The following is a 19,678-nucleotide window of genomic DNA, read 5'->3' on the forward strand; positions in this document are numbered from 1 at the left end:
AGCACATGCAACTGAAACAAGCACAGATATACAGTGGTACCTCTGGTTAAGAACTTAATTCATTCCGGAGGTCCGTTCTTAACCTGAAACTGTTCTTAACCTGAGGTACCATTTTAGGTAATGGGGCCTCCCGCTGCCGATGCGCCGCTGGAGCACGATTTCTGTTCTCATCCTGAAGCAGGGCCGTCTTAAGCACCTTTGGCGCCCTGGCGCCGTGATGCGACAGATCCCTCCACCACCATCCCGCCGCTCCGTTTTCCAGCGCGATGGACGGGCGAGCGGCCGGGCTCAGTGCGCAGCGCGGTCGCCGAGGGTGCTGCTGCACGATGGGCGGGCTTGCGGGCTTGCTGCGTGGCGGAGCGGCCGACGGGCGGGCAGACGCGGCTGTGTGGCGCCCCCCTGGCTGCCGGCGTCATGGCGCCCTGCGCCACCCAGCCTGGCCATAGAGCCCTGTCCTGAAGCTAAGTTCTTAACCCAAGGTATTATTTCTGTGTTAGCAGAGTCTGTAACCTGAAGCGTTTGTAACCCAAACCTGAGGTACCACTGTAATGTATTCACTTATTAGGATTTTATATGTTGCTTTTTCACTTCTCACAGAACTATCCAAGCAGTTCACGTTATAGAGTCAATATACAATAAAATATAATCTGTGCGTTCCAAATGAAAGTCAAATCAGAGACTGTCAACAAGCTTTTCCAGCTGGGTGTTAAGGGGTTCATAATTTTAATAATAATAATAATAATAATAATAATAATAATAATAATAATAATAATAATAATAATAATAATAATTTTATTATTTATACCCCGCCCATCTGGCTGGGTTTCCCCAGTCATTCTGGGCAGCTTCCAGTACATATAAAAACAGAATAAAATTCGCCGTAACTGTTTGTTCAGCATTGTTTTTTCTGCACTCTTAATTTGGCTACATTTTGCTGTTCTTATGTAAACCACAATGTTCCATCTTAGGGTGAAGATTATCTCTTTGATTTTTCTCTCCCAAATCAGGACAAAATAAAGAACTTCACGCCATAGTTCAACTCTGGAACTTTCTCCAACAGGAAGCAGTGATGGCCACCAACTTGGATGGTTTTAAAAGAGGATTGGACAAATTCATGGAGGAGAAGGCTATCCATGGCTACTAACCCTGACTGACTATGTTTCATTTGTAGGCAGTAATGCTCCTGAATACCAGTTGCAGGAAACCACAGGAGGGAAGAGATTTGGTCCTGTTTGCAGGCTTCCCACAGGCATCTGGCTGGCCACCAAAGGAATAGGATGCAGGACTAGATGGGCCATTGGACTTATCCAACAGACTCTTCATATGTTCTGTGTGTACAAAGAACAGCTCCAAATTCCTGTCAGGGCCCACTTGCCCCTGAGTCTGTGTTGCCTGAACCCCAGATTCATGTACCTGACCATCTCTGCCCGCTACGCTCCCAAGTTTGCCTGCTTCCTCCACGCCCCTGTCCTTTGCATCTTTTCACAGATTGTCCTTCTGGTTGAGTATTCTGAAGAGGGTGTTGTTGCCATAGGTGCGCTGACTTGCTAGTGCAAGTTGACCCTCGGTGTCTGTATTCCCCTTTTAGAATAATTTTCTTCTAAATACTTAAGCGGAGTAGCATTAGGGATGAGCGTGGCTGGGCTTCTTCTCACTCTGGCCAGACAATGGTAAAGCTGGACAAAGCTTTCATGGCCAGTTTTACCTCAGTGTCTCAGTCCGCATTTTTATTTTTATTTTAAAGGAGTATTAAAGCTACTATTATTTATTTATTTATGTATTGGATTTATCTACAGTCCTATACCCGGCGGTATACTATACTATATACTATACTATGCCAACCTAGCAGTTCAAAAGCACACCAGTGCAAGTAGATAAATAGGTACCACTGTGGCGAGCAGGTAAACAGTGTTTCTGTGCGCTCTGGTTTCCGTTCCAGTGTTCCATTGCACCAGAAGCGGTTTAGTCATGCTGGCCACATGCGCCAGAATACTGTCTGTGGGCCAGGCGTAGGCAAACTCGGCCCTTCAGATGTTTTGGGACTACAACTCCCATCATCCCTGACCGCTGGTCCTGTTAGCTAGGGATGATGGAATTTGCAGTCCCAAAACATCTGGGGGGCCGAGTTTGCCTATGCCTGCTGTGGACAAACACTGGCTCCCTCGGCCTGAATGTGAGATGAGCGTCACACCCCATAGTCGCCTTTGACTGAACTTAACCGTCCAGGGGTCCTTTACCTTTTTACCTTTAATTCAATGCACTGTAGCAGTATAGCATGTCAGACTGGGACCAGGGAGATCCAAGTTTGAATCCTCACTCGGCTATGAAGCTCACCGGATAACACTGGACCTCTCACTCTTTTCTCAACCTGGCCTACTTCACAGGATTGTTGTGAGGATATAATGGAGAGGAGAACTATGTATTCTCCCCCTTAAGCCCTGTGGATGAAGAGAATTGTTAAAAAGTAATTAAAGTATAATAGAATCAAAACAATATACAGTATATATATAATCTATTAAAATACAGGTAGTAAAAACACAACAGCACTATTTAAAAGCCCTTTCCTTAAAAGCAGTCAGTTCCCCAAAGCCTGTCACAATACAACAGTCTTCATCTGCCAGCAGAAGGACAACAAGGAGGGATCCAGTCTAGCCTCCCTAGAAAGGGAGTTTCAAAGTCTGGGAGCAGCCACCAAAAAGGCCCTCTCCCGCGCCATCACTTAACATGGCTTGTGAGGGTCGGATTGTATGGAATACGTTCCTTCAAAGAGCCTGGGCCTAAGAGCAAAACCACACACACACACATGCAAGAAGTAACACCCCTTAAACAGGGAGCTCTAGTTTGTCAATAACCTGATAGTTCTCTCTTCTTCTCAGTCCTGATGAAACTCATAGGCCTTAAGGTGGCCAGAGAGATGGAGATGGGTTTGCTGGCATCCTTCATCTCTCTTCTTACCAGTCAGAACAAACAGCATTCAGGGTCTATTGGTAGATAGATCCAGTGGTTTGAATTACGGCTTATTCCCTCTGATCTTTCCAGGCACGGGAAGTGTAGTTTCTTACGGATGTTTAAAGTTTCTAGGAGACCTCTATTCCCCTCATGGAACTACAGTTCCTAAAGTTCCCTGGGAAGAAGGATAGACTATTCTGAGAATCATACTTCTGTGAGGGGAATAGGAGCTTCCTAACAACTCTGAGCACCTTTAGCAAACTACTGTTCGCAGGATTCATGATGGTTTCAAGTACTGTAGTATGAGATACTGCTTTAAATGTATAGTGCAAATGGGGCCACAGCAGGATAAAGGAAGTGGGCGGGTGCAATCCTGCTTTTGTACAGACATATACATTTGCAGTTCAGGTTGACAATACTGGAGACGGAGCTTCAGCAATTGGAAAGAAAGGTATCAAAGCTTAGCTTGCATTTGTGATAAGCGCTTTCAAACAACTCCACTGATTTTAAGGGCAAGTCATCGGCTACTGCCCTTTGCGTGTTTTCCCACTTCTGAATGAGGATGCTTCTGTTTTGTTTCCCACAGGGTTTGGTATGAACTTGCTGTTCTGCAAGTTTAAGGAAGTGATCTCATCTATTCTCATTCCTCTACAGTTGCACAGTCGCTGGTAAGCTTATGCATGATTCAGCTCATTTGAGATGAAGTTTTTTGTTGTTTCTTTAAAAAACAACTTTGAAAACTATTCTACCCAAATAAGCTGAAATCATGCAGAAACGTATTGGAGACTGAGCAGCTTTAGAGAGATGAGGAATGGATGAGGTCACTTCCTCGGTTAGGGAGTTCAACAATGTTCTTTGGTTCCTTCCAGGTCTCTAGTTCAACAATCAAAGAATCATAGAGTTGGAAGGGACGATGGCAATGATCTCGTCCTAAACCCTGTAATGCAGGAATATTTTGCCCAGTGCTGTTTTTCTAGAAAAAGAGTTGTTGGAACTTACCATGAACACCTCCCTTATTCTCTTGGAATGGCAATGGCGCCCAGCTGAGAGGTGCCGGAACTGAATTCCCATGAGCTCTGGCTGAAAAAAGTCCCTGCTTTTGCCCAACGTGGGGCTTGATCCCACAGTCCTGAAATTAAGAGTTTCATGCTCTACCAGCTGAGACCATGGCTCTTTTCGTGGACAAAACCTTGCTGACTACAGAAACTTCCCACTAAGGAATAACAAAGAGACCTCTGGCAGCTTTAAAGGCGTATAGATTGTGGCATCAACTTTTGTAGACTAGAACTCATCATTAACTGCAAGAAATGCTAATTACATCTATCTGGTGTACTTAAGAACATAATAACAACAACCTGCCAGATCAGGCCAGTTGCCCATGTAGTCTAGCCTCCTGTTCCCACCCAGATACTTGTGGGAAGCCAGTGAGCTGGATGCAAGCACAAGAGTCCTCCCCCCTCCTGTGGTTTCCAGCAACTGGCATTCAGAAGCATCGCTGTCTCAAACTGTGGCAGCAGTGCATAACCATCATGGCTAGAAGCCATCATCATCAGGGGGTTTGGGCTGGGTGTTCATCAGTATGCGGATGATACCCAGCTCTACCTCTCTTTTAAATCAGTACCAGTGAAGGCGGTGAAGGTCCTGTGTGAGTGCCTGGAGGTGGTTGGAGGATGGATGGCGGCTGACAGATTGAGGTTGAATCCTGACAAGACAGAAGTACTGTTTGTGGGGGACAGGTGTGGCGTTATATGCATACCATAATAATAAACAAAATCAATTCTGGGTGTAAAGCACCCTGAAATCTTCAAATGTAAAGCAGTATAGAAATAGTAGCAGCAGTAGCAGTCAGAGTTTTAGACCAAACACAGGTTCAAAACTCCATTTAACCGACAAGTTTGGTTAGTGACCTGAGGCTAGTCACCATTTCTCACGGTAGCTCACCTTACAAGGTTCTCGTGAGGATAAATATTTGTGATTTTAATGGGGATCATTGTAAATTTTATTACCGTTTTGGACTGCAGGACGTCTCAAGTTGCTTTGAAAATTAGGAATGGAGACTTAAAAAATAATAATCTTAACAAATGCAATAATAAATAAAATAAAATGGGGAGGGATCAGGCACACAGTCGTAAATAAGGAAGGGTGGGGGAATAAGCAAACAGCATTCAATACAGTCGTTGTAAAAGTGAATATTTAGACCATGAGAGTTATAATTATCACAGGACGGTGACGAGGTTGCTAGTGATCTACAGTAGCCATATTCAGGCATGCAGATCACACACAATTGCATGGAATGGGAGGAGAATGCCCCTGCTGGCTTTGCCCTTGCCATCATGTTCCTGCTGCCCACCAGTTGCCCATACATACCTTAAGGGCCACCTGAGCCCTTATGTTGCAGCCTGATAATTGAGATCATCCAGAGAAGCACCATTAGCTGTTCTCCGGGTTTCAGAGTTTGGCCTCAACCCAAATAATAATAATAATAATTTATTTACACCCCGCCCATCTGGCCGGGTTCCCCCAGCCACTCTGGGCGGCCTCCAACAAAATATTAAAATACAGAAATCCATCAAACATTAAAAGCTTCCCTAAACAGGGCTGCCTTGAGATGCCTTCTAAAGGTCTGGTAGTTGTCGTTCTCTTTGACCTCTGGTGGGAGCGCATTCCACAGGGTGGGTGCCACTACCGAGAAGGCCCTCTGCCTGGTTCCCTGTACCTTGGCTTCTCGTAGCGAGGGAACCGCCAGAAGGCCCTCGGCGCTGGACCTCAGTGTCCGGGCAGAACGATGGGGGAGGAGATGCTCCTTCAGGTATACTGGACCGAGGCCGTTTAGGGCTTTAAAGGTCAGCACCAACACTTTGAATTGTGCTTGGAAATGTACTGGGAGCCAATGTTAGGTCTTTCAGGAGTGCTGTTATGTGGTCTCAGCGGCCGCTCCCAGTTACCAGTCTAGCTGCCGCATTCTGGGTTAGTTGTAGTTTCCGGGTCACCTTCAAAGGTAGCCCCACGTAGAGCGCATTGCAGTAGTCCAAGCGAGAGATAACTAGAGCATGCACCACTCTGGCGAGACAGTCCGCGGGCAGGTAGGGTCTCAGCCTGCGTACCAGATGGAGCTGATAAACAGCTGCCCTGGACACAGAATTGACCTGCGCCTCCATGGACAGCTGTGAGTCCAAAATTTTCAACTCTTCTTAAATGTTCTTTCAATGCTGATTCCATATCTGAAGTCGGTTTTGTTCTGTAAGCTCTAGTTCCCCCCCCCCCATTCATGTTTTGGACTTTGCGCCAGAGCTGCGTGGGGGGGGGTGACAAAAAAATCCGCACCGGGTACCACCTGGGCTTGCTACGCCTCTGACCTAGAGGTTACCAGAGCATAGACTACAGAAGTTAGGCGGCCCCCTATACAGATAGGGGTGCAGCTGGGCCACCAGCCAGAGCTGATGAAAGGCACTCTGTGCCAACAAGGCCACCTGAGGCTCAAGGGACAACAATGGATCCAGAAGGACCCCAAAGCTGCATACCTGCTCCTTCAGAGGGAGTGTAACCGCATCAAGAACAGGCAACATCCCATCCATCTGGTCTAGGGAGCCACTCACTAACAGTGCCTCAGTTCTATCAGGCTCGAGCTTCTGTTTGTTGGCTCTCATCCAGTCCATTAAGGAGGCAAGACACTGGTCCAGCACTTCCACTGCCTCACCTGCAGATGTAAAGGAGAAGTACACCACATTGGCTCTGTGGCGAATTGCTGCTTCCGACCCTGAGAGTCTTTAAGACAGAAAGGCAGATTACAAATGTTTTAACGAAACAAAGAATGTGTAGGATCCCTACAATCTGAGATGCCGGTTTGAGAACATTAGTCTTGCTGAAATGAGTGTAATAACCCTGTTCTGGGTGGATTAGCAGATAGTCTCCTGACTGAAGCTGCTGAATGGGTGGGTAAATGATTCATTTTGGCTTCCACGATGACAAGGCCATTTTTACATGATTGTCGTAGTTTCCTAGTAGTCTAAACACAAGGGGAAATATTTCATATGAATAGCCTTCTGCAGCTGTTGCTTTAGACTGAGTGTTGGATAACAACGGAAGAAAATGTTGCGGTGGCTATTTACCCGATATGTTTTGTTCCACTTTGGAGAAATTAGCAGAGTCTTCATTAGTCTATTTCACTAGATCTGGTGTGTGAGTGTGTAGGGTGGTGAACGAGCTGCTCGCATTAGTATCATAGGGCCTGCTTTCATTTCATTTACATGTTATATTTGGCTAGTTTAAATGGGAGAGACAAATAACTATCCCTTTACCTTTAATTTTCTTGAAATTGCTAAACCTGTGAAATTCTATGCTGTGACGAAGTTACAAAAGGAATTAGCCACTCAAGGAAGAGGTGAGGATCAGAACGGTATAATTTGCTGAAATGAGCATGCTATGCAGCCTGTGTTCATCGTAATTATAGACATTTTCTAGCTTGGATCGGTTTAAGGCTGTTCTTTCCTTTGGTCCAGAAACTGGATTCATGGGCAAAATTCGGCTCTCACATGTGCTTAGGAAGGAACCAATTAGAGAGAGATTGCTCCCAAGATTTTCTCTCAAACCCAACAAACAATGTGCCACTCTTGGATGGACAATCAGCCAAGATTTCTGCCCATCTCTATTATCACTGGATGCCAAGTCCCCAACGATACAGAAGCAGTGAGCAAAGCAGCATTTATGTAGTGCAATATGATGCAACTAAATGGTCAGATTGACTTGGCTATCCAGCCGCTCAGAGTCCTAAAGGCTGTTACTTGCCCTATACACCTGCCTTTTGCGATAGCTGCAAATAAATTAGTCCCAGCTGCCTTCTGTTTTGTCCCACCATGCAGATGAACAAACAATGTCATAGAGGAGGGTCATGGGGTGATGGGAGTTGTAGTCCACAACATCTGGATGGGACCAGGGATAGAATTTTAATAGATATGATGAACAGAAGAGAAAAATGAAGGAGTTAGTGACAATGCAAGGGGTAGATGGAGAGACTTCACCACCATTAGAGGGGCAGTATAAAGTCTCTATTATCTATCTATCATCTATCTATATCTATCTATCTATCTATCTATCTATCTATCTATCTATCTATCTATCTATCATCTATCTATCTATCATCTATCTATCTATCATCTGTCTGTCTATCTATCTATCATCTACCTACCTACCTAACATCTACCTATCTATCTATCTATCATCTATCTATCTATCTATCTATCTATCTATCTATCTATCTATCTATCTACCATCTCCCCCCTCTCATCTATTTATATCTATCACCTATCATCTTATCTTCCTATCGTCTATCATTTCTCATTTTTTCATTCGTAAGTTTAGATCAGATTACAGTGAAAACATTTTTGCAAATTTAAAAGCTGGATGAAAAGATATATCTGCTTTAGCTTCAGAAACAGTACAAAACTCCTATCTTTGGTTGTTTTGTACTGTTCTCGTAGCATGTTGGTAAATTGCCTTGAGACACATGTAAAAAATGATAAATGAATGAATGAATAATAAATCGCTCTCATGCAAATTTATTGTACTTTCCCCCAATAATACCCATTTTAGCACACAATTTTACCCATGTGCAACTTCCTCTAATACACACATTTTTGGTACACATTTCTAGGTTGGAGAACTGCACCACAAAATTCGGAGAAATGTGCTATTCAAAGGATATCTGCCTTTCAGTTCGTGTCTTCTTTTGCGAACTGATCCAAATGCCTTCCCCATCCCTAGCAATCAAGACACCATGGCTGAATTATGAGGGCAGCACCATCTGCTCAATGATGCTGCTGAGTAATTGGAATCAAAGGTTATGCCATTAGTCCATGAATGGCTTGCCCAAGTGACAGACCTCAAAGGAGAAAACTGTGTATCCAAAATGGAGCAAACTGGAGATGCCTTTTATTTGTTTGCAAAAATCTCTGTACTGCCAACATTTTATATATATATATATCATGGTGGTGAACAGCACACAATCAACAATAAAACTGCATTCGTTAACACAAACACAAAATACATCACAGATCGGTGGATCAGCTTACAACATAAGCAAAGCTAGATCACCCCCCAGGAAAAGTCTCGGGGAACAGATGAGATTTAAACAGGCACATAAATGCCAACACCAATTCAATAGCCGCCTGCCTGATGTTTATTTGTAGTGCATTCTAAAAAGTGGGTGCCACCATGCTAAAGGCCCTGCTCTTCATGGATGTAAGATGAACCTCAGGAGCCTGTGGCACCAGAAAGTGTGTCTCTACCAATTGGGAAGGGGTATATGAGGCAAGTCATTCCAGGAGGTAGCCTGGTCCCAAGTTGTTCAGGGCTTTTATACATGCCAATAACAATACCTTATTGGCAGCCAATGCTGCTCTTTCAAGTATAAGCACCATGCACAAAGATGTTGCATGCTGGAAGGGGCTCAGTCCCAACGGCAACCACCTGCAGCCTAGCACACTAGCTCCAGTTTGTGGGTCAAGTGAAAGGTAAGCCCCACCAGGCAGAGGGCCTTCTCGGTAGTGGCACCCGACCTGTGGAACGCCCTCTCATCAGAGGTCGGAGAGATAAACAACTACCTGACATTTAGAAAATACCTAAAGGCAGCCCTGTTTAGGGAAGTTTTTAATATGTGATATTTTAATGTATCTTAATGTGTGTTGGAAGCCACCCAGAGTGACAGGGGGGGACACCCGGCTAGATGGGGGATATAAATAAATAAATAAATAAATAATAATAATTATTATTATTAAGCGCATGGCAGTAGTCCAATGGTAGGGATATATGCAGTGCTTTTTTTCTTTAAAAATGTTTAGGGGTACTCTCATTTTGGCTCAAGAAAACCACCATTTTATAGTTCAAATCAGGGAAAATAAATACAGTAAATGGACAAAAGTATGAAGAACATGCATTGCACCGGGAAAGGAAAGGAAGCCGCCATTGGAGGTGGAAACAACGAAACTGACCAATCACCATGCTAGATTCCAACTCCTACTTCACACATTAAATGCTCACTTTTGTCTGAGACTCAGGAAACACTGTGACAGGCAAAGAGGCCGCCAACAGGGGTAGCAACTGTTTCTTCTCCCGTTAGATTCAAAAAAATGTTTAGGAGTATGTGTACCCCTGCGCACACACACACCCAGAAAAAGCACTGGATATATGCAAGCTCTTTTCTGCAGAGGGTTACTTGCCCTTGGTTATCTGTTGGGAACAAGATATTGACTGTGGGCAGGGCAGAAGCCAGCAGCATTCTCTTTCTGCTACTTGCTTTGTTGCCCCTATTCTTCCTGCTCAGTAAGCTGCTGGGGAAGGGACAGAGGACTCTTGGCAGACTCTTATTGCTTGCAAAGGGTCTTTGAAATTCAGTTAAGGGCTACATAAAACTAGGCAGAGAGCCACAGTGTGCCCACCTGTAATATTTGGTGTGATTCATTGGAGGTGGGTATTTGAGGTTCTTCTTTATTGTTGAGATGTGTGCAGGAATAACTCATTCGTTCAAGATCACATCATTTGAGCCCGTTCGGCTTTCTCAGTGCAATACAGAAGAACTTGGAATAAGATGTTTAAAGGGGGGGGGGGAGAGACCAGCATGTCGTTTAAACCAGGTTTCAGTATAAAACCATCCAGTCCACCCATGTAAGAGCCATTTTCTGCTGGTCGTACTGGGATTTGCATTTTGCCAGGCAAAACAAAAGTGTCAAATCATCCTTGAGGCAATCCCAAAAAGTGTAGGAAGGGGAATCGCTGCCTCTCTTTTAACAGCGAAGAGGATGAAGGGAAAAACTCCAGTGCTTTGCATATATTTCCTTTTACAGCACACCATAAAGATTAAAAATACATTGTACGCAAGTGCAGTATTTAATGTTGCACTTTAATTACATTCAAGTGTGTTGCTAAATAGTCTTGAGAAAACCTTAATGACCAGCTGTTCTCCCCTCTTCCCATATGTCAGGAATGGTTTGAGAAATCGCATTCTGGGACAGTAAGGTTGTATAATTAGACAGTGTATGGATAACACTTCTAGTCCCCCCCCTCCCTCTCTCTTAAACCGTGCCCTCCCTTTTCTCGTGAACATATTGCAGTTCAGTGCCAGCTTGGCAAGGAGAAGCCACGCCTCGTGCCAAACGGCAACTGAGATGTACAAACTCCGAGAGATGTTATGATTGCACCATTATCCTTTTTTTATTATTTCTTTTTCATCATTAGGACTGGATCCCCTTTTTTTAATGTTACGTAAGAGTCCCTCTTTGGTGGCTGACAAACGCGCTGAGTAAAAAAGGGACTATACATTTTTAATACAGCCTTTTCATAATGCAGTGGGCCTAATCAGCAGGAGACGTTGGCATCTATTGAACCAATGGAGCAGCATTCTTCACTCTTTAAAGGGCAGCAACTCATGTTCCAGGTTCAACCCCTGGTGTCCTCCATGAAGGGTTGGAAGGAGTCTCCTGCCCTGAACCCTAGAGGGTGGCCACCAGTCAGTGTGGACAATACTTAGTTAGATGGACCAATGGTCTGGCCAATGGTGGATGGTGCTCTTTGCAACTGGAGGCGGGAGAGCAGGGAAGTTAGTGATAGGTGGAGCTGAAGCCAATGGCAGGTGGAGCCAAGTGATTCTTGCACACATCCTCCTCCCTGCTCAGTTCTACAAGAGCAGCGCCAAGAGAATGGAAGAAGAACTGTCTGGACTAATTGTAAGTAAGGAGGCAGGCAGGTGGGAGCTGACTGCCTCATGTGCCCTAATGGACCACCTTCCACTGACTGTCTCTCTCAATATAAGGCTGCTGCCTATGTCCCTATGACCCATGTAACAAGTAGAGAAAAGCAAGCCATCCATGGCTAGCATTGGCATGACTCGGTAAGAAGTGGAACCATTTCCTTCCAAATAGGGAGAGGTCTCAGTTCATTTTCAAGTTCACCCAAATTCAAACTCCATCACCACCTCACAGATTACAGCTTCACTTGGCCAGGAGACTTTGCAATCAGTTAAAGACGATGGGGGACTCACGATCCTTGGCTGCCTTTCGACAGCTTGGCATGCCCAAGAGTGCGTATAGCTTAGAGTTGGGCATTTTTCCCTATCGGAAACTCGGAGAGCTGCTGACAGTCAGTGTAGACAATACTGAGGACTCACCCACACTTCTGCTTGTTTTGTACCTAGAAAGCATGGGTCCGAGTAGTTTCCTGCTTGACCCATGCTTTCTAGACATGAGTCTGAGCAGTTTTCCTCCTTTCCCAGGGGAAATCCGTTCATTAGCTTAAAATCAGAGCAAACAGCAATCCAGAGAAAACTCAAATTGCTGTTTGCTCTGATTGAGCAGTAAAGACTGGTTTTCCTTGGGGGAAAGCAAGAGGGTAAGTCTTGAGCTAGTTCAATCAGTGGTCTGATTCAGTACAGTCCTGCATTCATTACATAAATAGGGTGGCCCAGTAGACCCTCTGCACCAGCTTCTGGAAAGCAAAGCAGAGAGCCTGTTCAGAAGGGTACTGTGGTCAACTCTATCAAAGACCACTGGGATGTTCAGGAGAATTAGTCGAGTGGGCTTCACACAGCAAAATTCATCCATGTGGGGAGCTAAAGCCATTTCAGAGGCAAAGCAAGACTGATATAGACCTATAATCAGTGCCATTGAAGTGTGCATGGTAATCACTAGCTTAAACTCCTTGACCCAAACCAGTAGTCAACTGGCTAGTGGTTGGAATGATCCACGTTGCAGCCGCTTCAAAATCAATGATCCTGTTATTGCTAAACATTATCATGGTGGTTGACAACAGGGGCAACAGAATCCTGGCCCACTGTCTGGAAAAGCGAATGATCCCTGAGAATAGAGAGGTTGGCAGATCGAATGAGAGGTGCTTGGAACCATTTCCCCAAAGCGGTCATGGGGGCATGTGGAGATAAGAGTATCTGTTCAGTTAGCATATGAAGAGCTCTCCTGGATCAGTCCAAAAGGCCCATCTATTCCAGCATCCTCTTCCTACAGTGAAGAAGAAGAAGAGTTTGGATTTGATATCCCGCTTTATCACTACAGTCTCAAAGCGGCTAACATTCTCCTTTCCCTTCCTCCCCCACAACAAACACTCTGTGAGGTGGGTGGGGCTGAGAGACTTCAGAGAAGTGTGACTAGCCCAAGGTCACCCAGCAGCTGCATGTGGAGGAGCGGAGACGCGAACCCGGTCCCCCAGATTACGGGTCTACCACTCTTAACCACTACACCACACTGGCTCAACCAGATGCCTATGGGAAGCCCACAAGCAGGGCATGAGCACAGTAGCACTCACCCCCTGTTTTTCCCCCAGCCACTGGGATTCAGAGGCATATTTTCTCTGGTCCTGGAGGTAATGCATAGCCATCACGACTAGTGCCCTTTGAAAGTCTTATTCTCCATGAAACAACAGTTCTGCCCCCACCCCTCCCCGCCTGAATTTCCAATGACTTGTTTAGATATAAGCAACGACAGCTGTAATCATGTTTTAAATCTTGCTCAGTATTCTTAGTTATAATATCCCTCAATTAATATTCAGAATAATGGAAGTGATGTGCCCCTTTGAAAAAGACTTGACTGCTAGCCAAAGCTTTTTGGAAACTGATTCTCAAGAGGATTAATCAGCATTTAAAACTTGCATTAATAAAAATCTGATCTTTCTACTGTGTGGCATAATACTTTTCATTTTTAAAGCATTTTTATTTTAATAATGTGCTATCCTTTGTCCTGCTGTTTAATGGGATTTTAAAATCTAACTCCTTCAAATCAATCCCGCTTTGACCTACGGACATTCTTTTGCTCCATATCAAATATTAAAGGAAACCTGATTTCTTTTTACAAAGGAATAAGCAATGTACATGGTTCAGAAGCACCGGCTAGTGATAAGAGAGGCCGGTAGTTTCTATAGGAGTGTGGAAGTGGGCATTTGGAGAAGTCAAAAGTAGTTCTCAATGATTAATATAAAGAAAAAAGCAACAGCAAAGACATTACGTTGCATGTCTGCCATGTCAAGTAGACTGGGCTTCTGGAAGATAAATTCATTTACTGTTTATTTTCCTTAATAATCTTAGTGTAAGGTTAGGAATGTTTCCTGAATAAAGCTTATGCTATTTATTCATTTTATTCCCTTTATGGATCACTTCCCATAAAACATGTTAAAGCGGTGGGAAACACCAGCAGTTAAAAACAACAGAAGGCAATTGCATAGGTAAAACAATTTGAAATTCATTGCAGGGAGGAACTGGGATAAAGACCTCCACCTAAAAGTCTGGATGAAAAAGGAAGGTCTTCAACAGATGCTGAAGAAACAATTGGTATCACCTGAATGTTGGCATTCTGAAGGGTAGGTACTGCCACGCTGAAGGCTCAGTTCTGACATCATCAAAATGGACCTCCTGATAAAGCTCTCTCCTGCAGAGTACAGTGATCAGGTTTACAGCAGTTCTATTTTTCTAGAAAAAGAGGTGCTGGAGCTCACCACTTGTTCTCCTAGAATGGCATTGGTGCCCACCTAAGAGGTGATGGAGCTGAGCTCCTGTAAGCTCCTGCTGAAAAAAAAAAGCCCTGGTGTTATGCTATAAAGATTGAGATGATTTTTCAGGTATCCTGGTCCCCAACTGTATACGACATTGTAAACCAACACCTGGAACTTAACCTGTTGGCTGATTGGGAGCCACTGGATATATAAACTAACTTCCTAAGAGTCTACCCATTTTGACACCTGTTGGGCTAGTTGACACAATCTTTTAAGCTCAGTCCTGTATACCCTTTCTCCGGAATAAAATATATCAAATGCAGCGGGGCTTACTTATGAGTAAACATGGGTAGGAAATCTCTCTCTTCTTTTATCAAATGGAACAAAAATAAACCTACTCTGGTGCCTGTTTTAAACACCAATGTAAAACTTGCTTTCTCTGTATAGGACTTCCTTTTGAAAGGGAGAAGAATCCACCCAAACTTTAGTTCTGAAAGATTTCTACCCTTTATTTATTTTTTATTTTTTTAAAAGGACAACAGTTTGTGTAATAACTATAGACCAGCTGCTTTTTCTTCATCGCAGGCCTAATTTGATGCTTCACTTCATCATAAAAGCATAAGGATTCCTAAACAGTGCCAAAGGTTCATGTATAAGATTTTGGTCGGGTCTCCCTGCTCCCCATTCTTTTGTTTCATTCTTCTGAACCCACTTTGCTGTGCCTCATTAAAACAGAGGCTGATGGTATAAAAACAAACCCTCTTGTATCAGTAAGAATGTCGGAGAAGAACAGACTTGCGATGCTGTGTATGAAAAGCTCCTGATTTATTTTCTTCTTTCCTCTAGGTGAACTTTGTATGTTGAGTGTTAGGCACATTTTATCTCTTTGAGACGCTTCCCACTGCCTACACTATCAGATGGGAGAAAGAATTAGGAGGGCAAACAATATATATTTATCTATATCTATATTCAGCAGCAATGACCCAGTTTTCACATAACGCTAAGTCAAACCATGGTTTATCACAAATGAGCGAGTCTGGCTGCTTTTGCTCTATTGGAAACTAAACCATGGTTTGGCTCAGTGTTACATCTGAACCCAGGCTCTGGATTGGCCTTGATCCCAGCAAACCATGAGCTGTAATTTGAGGAGGGGCAAATCTGTCTGTTTCAGATTTCCTTTTTTCCAGTCTTCTCCACATTTCCACATCAGCCTGTGAATTTTTTAAAAAAATATTCATGAAAATTCATCACCATTTCAGTGTGAATTTCTCCTACATCATTTTGCCCAATGCAATTTTGCAATTTTGCCCAATGTGCACATTTTTTGCCCAACATTATAGCACATTTTTGGTATTATGTTTTCACCAATAGATGTGTTTTATTCGAATCTATGGAGAACTGCATTGCAAAGTTTGGAGGATGTATTAATTTCAAAGGATGGCTGTGTTTCGGTTTGGAAAGTGCAGGTTCCCCTTTAAATGTGAACTGTATTGACTTGCTCCCCCACCCCCAAAAGGCCATCCTACTCTCTTCCCATCTATGCCACCCTCTTCCACAAGCCCTTGAGATGGAACTATATTCTTTCTGCTGCTTAAATAGTACTGAGAGGCTTATTGATATTAAAATGTACACTTGCATTAAAGAAAGGGATTCTGATTAGCAACATGGGGAAAAACCCTAGTCTTCAGTTTGTGATCTTTAAACTGGACTGGGAGAAATGACATACAGGGCGGCATCCACAGACCAGTTTATTCTGTTTTCCTGATGTTTCCCTAAATTGGGTCCTCCCTAACCAGAGGGCACGTGTTGTGGTGTGACCTGGCAACCAGACCCTGTGTTGTGGGTGGGAATGTTTGGATGGCCACAACACCCTATTGGAGATCCCTCAATGCTGGGTGCAATCAGACCAATGGGATGCCGGCAAATTTGTATCGAGGGACCTCTATTTAAGCCCATGCACATGTGCCTGAGCTTCCTCTTTGGGGCCAATGCATCGGAACACCCACCCACCTCTCCCTATATTTAGGGCTTGCACGCATGACCTTGCTATGCCGTCATGTGTCGTCTGTTGTTGGGACAGGGGCATGGCAGGAATTTTCCCCACTTGGCTGATTGGCTGGTACCATTTGGGTTTCGCCTGCCATGTAGCAAATTGTCACAACTTGTAAGGTTGCCGATAGGCTCTGGTTCAGTGATAGGGGTGGCAGAGCGGTCTGGCCATCCCTATGCAATGGGTATTCCGTTAAAGGAATCCTGGGACTCTTGGTTGGTCATCCCTGAGAGGGGTTGTGCCCGGAGCCAGAGTCCAGGGGGGGCATCTGGCTGGTGGACTGGTTGAACACCGCCTTCCACTATGCCGGGTGTTTACCCAAGGCTAACCTATGGTGTGCCCTGGGTCAGCGCTGCCTGCAAGGGTGCAGGGAGCTAGTCGAACCAGAGCCTATGCAACCACTCACTTGATTGTAATCAATAAAGTTGTGGCCTAAATTCTGCCAAAAACCAAACCAAAATTTTGAGTCTTGCCTGAATTTATTTGGGGAAGGTTAAAGGGTCCACACACACAACTGTTAGGGCTCACCTACACTTCACTTGACCCGCTGCTTTCCCCCAGAATAACCTGCTCTTTGCTGCTGAATTGTAACCAATGTCAATCAGTATTTCTGTGGATTGGCATTTATTCCGATTCAGCTGTAAACAGCAGGTTTTCCCAGGGGAAGTGGCAGGTAGGGTTGCCAGACTCAATAGAGGGCAGGACTTCTGTGCCTTTAATTGCCCTGCTCTCTTTTGAGTCTGGAAACCTTAGAGAGAAACCAGCAGACCCTTTGTTTAATTTCCAAGCAAAGGGTCTGCTGCCACTGGTGTGAATGAAATGTAGCATGGCATGCCTGTATCTCAGTCAATAAGCCACAGTTTCATAATGAAACAGGTACTGCACTAGAAAACAGGACGGAAGCACTATAATCAGGGAAACTGATGAAATGTTCCTCACATCTGAATGCAGCCTAAGTTCGATTTAAGGTCAGGGTTAGTGCAGACAGATCTCAGTTTAAACTGCTTTTGGAATTATTTAATGTCCAGCCTGCCTCACATTTCCAAACTTTAGTAAACTACTTGGCTTTGACTATTTATCTTTCTTAAATAAATGTTTTAATTTTCAATCCTGGTGGTAGGTGTGGCAAATAGAGTTATTCAGAAAGGGGGGGGGAGTACTGGAAATTACACAGTTGCTTCAAAATAGTTGCAGACAAGGTTGAGTTACTTTTACTAAAATGTCATTAACTGGCTTTTGAAGTTGTGGCTTGTAGCTGCAGTTAAACTTTGCCTAAATAAATTAGCACCCATCAGCTGCAACCTATTCTCTGATATAAGTGGCTATAAGAACGTCTCTAGAACAAAACAAAACAAAAAACCCCACAATAATTTCAATTTTGGATAGAGAAAAGGAAAAGTTTTTAAAAGAAGTGGGGGATTGGGATAAAAATTCATAGGAAATAAATACTTGAGTGATTTCCTCTCTCTTTTTTTGTTTTGTATTTCTGGAGATAATGGAATTCATTAACACAATAAGTACAGAAATATTTACAGTGTAATTACTTCAGCTCTCTTTGTGTTCCGGTATTATTTTTAAGGGCTTTTTGGCATGGAAGAGAGACTTCCTTTGAAAACCGTGACCCAATGTCAGGCTGAGAACAGACCTAAGTCTCTTAATCTAATGGCTGTTATCGAGGGTGACTACTTTAGCGATGCTCGGTTGAAAAATGAACTTTGCAATAGGCGACCTTCAGAGGAGAAGACTATTCATGTTAATTAGTAGCTCTTTTCAAACAGAATTCATCTATGCATTAGGCCATGTCATTTGTGAACAATGCTAGCATTGTGGTAAACATTAAGACATGGCTCAAGTGTAGTTATCAAAATTTTAGAAAACTCATCTTTGGTGCCCCCCCTCCCATTTTAAGATCATGAGTTGTTCCTACTGATGCATCGCACAATAGTACCTCTCCTAATGGCTTTTAGCTTTTGCCACTGCCAACTTTTATATTTAAAATCCATACAATTATGGACAATTTATAGGCATTATGAGGCTTTGCTCCCCCTCCCTCCGCCCTGAATCTTAGGCATTGAAGGCTGCTTTTATATCCAGCAAATGCATTTTACTTACAAACCTACATTCATCCACCCCGAATCCCACTTTATTCTTATTATTGGCATGACTTATTATGCATTTTTAATTTAAGAATGCATTTTCTCCATTAAAAAATTAGAATATTTTCAAGTACCAGAAAGTGATTATTTGTGTTAGTTTTCTTTAATTAACCATTAGGGGGGGGGTTGAATATGTTCTTTCTAGCAAAGTGCCTGTACAAAGAAAAGTAGAAAATGGGAGAGGGGGCTGGGGTGCAATTTCTCAGAGAAGATTGGCAAGAAAGAAAGACACACACACACACACAGAGAGAGAGAGAGAGAGAGAGAGAGAGAGAGAGAGAGAGAGAGAGAGAGAGAGAGAGAGAGAACACTTTGCCAAAATGCATTATTGTTCTAGATCTTACCAACAAACTCCAGCTATTACTACTCTGTTCTTATAAGACTGTTATGGCTAGTTAAAGGGATGTGGGTGGCGCTGTGGTCTAAACCACTGAGCCTCTTGGGCTTGCTGATTGGAAGGTCAGCGGTTCAAATCCCCGCGACGGGGTGAGCTCATAGCTGCCAAGTTCTCCCTTTTTTTAAGGGAAATTTCCTTATGCTGAATAGGCTTCCTCGCAAGAAAACGGAAAACTTGGCAGCTATGGGTGAGCTCCCGTTGCTCTCTCCCAGCCTCTGCCAACATAGCAGTCCGAAAACACATCAGTGCAAGTAGACAAATAGGTACCGCTGTGGTGGAAAGGTAAACAGTGTTTCCATGCGCTCTGGTTTCTGTCACGGTGTTTTGTTGCACCAGAAGCAGTTTAGTTATGCTGGGCACATGACCTGGGCACATGACCTGTCTGCAGACAAACGCCGTCTCCCTTGGCCTGAAAGTGGATATGAGTGCTGCACCGCATAGTTGAATTTGACAGGACTTAACCAACTAGGGGTGCTTTACCTTTCACCTCTTAACAGGAGTATTCCAGTTCAGAGTTTCAGCCAGCCAGCCAGCCAATCACCAGCTGCCTTCAGTTTTCTATTTTTCTTTTCCATCTGATACTAAACATTCCATGGCTACTCTATTCTTATCGGGCTGTTTGGGAGGGGGATTTGCCTCACT

The sequence above is a fragment of the Zootoca vivipara genome, chromosome 3, assembly GCF_963506605.1.
Source record: "Zootoca vivipara chromosome 3, rZooViv1.1, whole genome shotgun sequence".
NCBI classification, from domain to species: Eukaryota; Metazoa; Chordata; class Lepidosauria; order Squamata; family Lacertidae; genus Zootoca; species Zootoca vivipara.